We start from the raw sequence: 1,597 nt of genomic DNA, 5'->3' as shown, positions 1-1,597 counted from the left end.
CCAAATAAAGACTGAATATGAACACTTATGTTACCTTTGTCAACTTTTTTTCTCTCTCTTTTTTTTTTAAAGAGTATTCAAGTATCAAAAACCCAATGAATGTATCACAGATGTCACCACAACAGAAAATTAACACTTCTCAATGAAATAAAATAATGTCCTTTGATCTCAAAACCCTCAATTGCTCAGTCTTTAAAAAAAACAGTTCTTCAAATAGTCCGTAGAAAGATATAAATGTCTTTTCTCTGTCAATGAGGAAAAAACGTCTCCATCCGAAAGAGGAAAAAAAAAAGAAAAGTTATTCGATTTCCTACCATTCGCAGGGTTCAGAAAAACTTGTCTTTTGTTTCCACAGAAAATCCAAGAACAGACTCAAGGGAGGCTCGCCAGTCCAAACCCTCCTCAGAACCACTGGAAGGCCGGGACAAATCCAGAATGCAGGTACTGGAACATTTCGTCACATCAGACAGAGGACAGCAATCGAATTTGGAAAAGGACAGAACAACAAGGAAGAAAAACCTGACCTTGGACAAACAAGGTCACAAAAATATCATGAATACCTTGATTGTAACAACATACAATAAAGTTCTTAACTCATGAAAGTAAATTAATCACTATACATCATTCATATTACACAGAACTTGAGTATTTTGAATATACGTACATGTATTTTTCAAATAAAGAATGTTTTTTTATATATGCAATGTCTGTGACTATTTTTCCAACATAACACACTAATTAATATATTACTGAACACTTTTCATCACATTCTTGAGCACACAGTTAGCTGTTATGTACCAAATACAGCATAAAAAAAAATTCCATACATAAATCACTCTCAATTTTTAATTTATCTTGCTTTTTCCACTTACACAAGACTAACGATTTGATTGGTAATGATTAACAAGGGAAATTGACTTACCAAGGAGATCGTTAAACTAAAATTTCAGAACGGTGCAGGTACAGCACGTCCCCTTTAAATCCTTGTCTTTACCATCAATCCATCAATAAAACTCATCTAGAAGATAATTTTCTTTGTTTCTGTTCCCCGGCGCATCAGCGAACACTGCGCTCCTCAAGCATCCGTGCACGATAGAGAGAGCTACATTTGATTCCACGAGCAAACCTCGTGCAAAACCCGGAAATCAATTTTTCCGCTGCGCCACATTCTGCGCTCTCATTGGCCCATCTCAAGTTCAAAACTGATCACTATTGGTCACATTAATAACCAAATAAAAATGTATGTTTGTATAAAATTAATATTTCTTTTATGAATATACTTCAAGTCTGTTACAGAACTGACGAGACGTGAGATGTGCGGATCCATCTGCAAGGCTTTATTGTGGAGAAGACAGAGACGTGGTCATGAAGCAGACAGGATTAAACAGAGGCAGACAGGTATATGGTGGGCAAGACACAAGAACAGTCCTAGGGCTAGCGTGGGTCGACGATGGGCAGACAGAGTCAGAAGGGGCAAGACTAAGGGAGAAATCCAGGAAACCAGGCGAAGATCAGAAACCGGGAAAACAGCTAGGCTAGGGCTAGGGCTAGGGCTAAGGCTAAAGCTAAGACTAAGGCTAATGACTAAGGCAAATGA

This window comes from Sinocyclocheilus grahami, unplaced genomic scaffold (assembly GCF_001515645.1).
Source record: "Sinocyclocheilus grahami isolate Dianchi unplaced genomic scaffold, SAMN03320097.WGS_v1.1 scaffold1364.1, whole genome shotgun sequence".
Classification (NCBI taxonomy): Eukaryota; Metazoa; Chordata; class Actinopteri; order Cypriniformes; family Cyprinidae; genus Sinocyclocheilus; species Sinocyclocheilus grahami.
Note: the sequence above shows the minus strand (reverse complement) of the source record.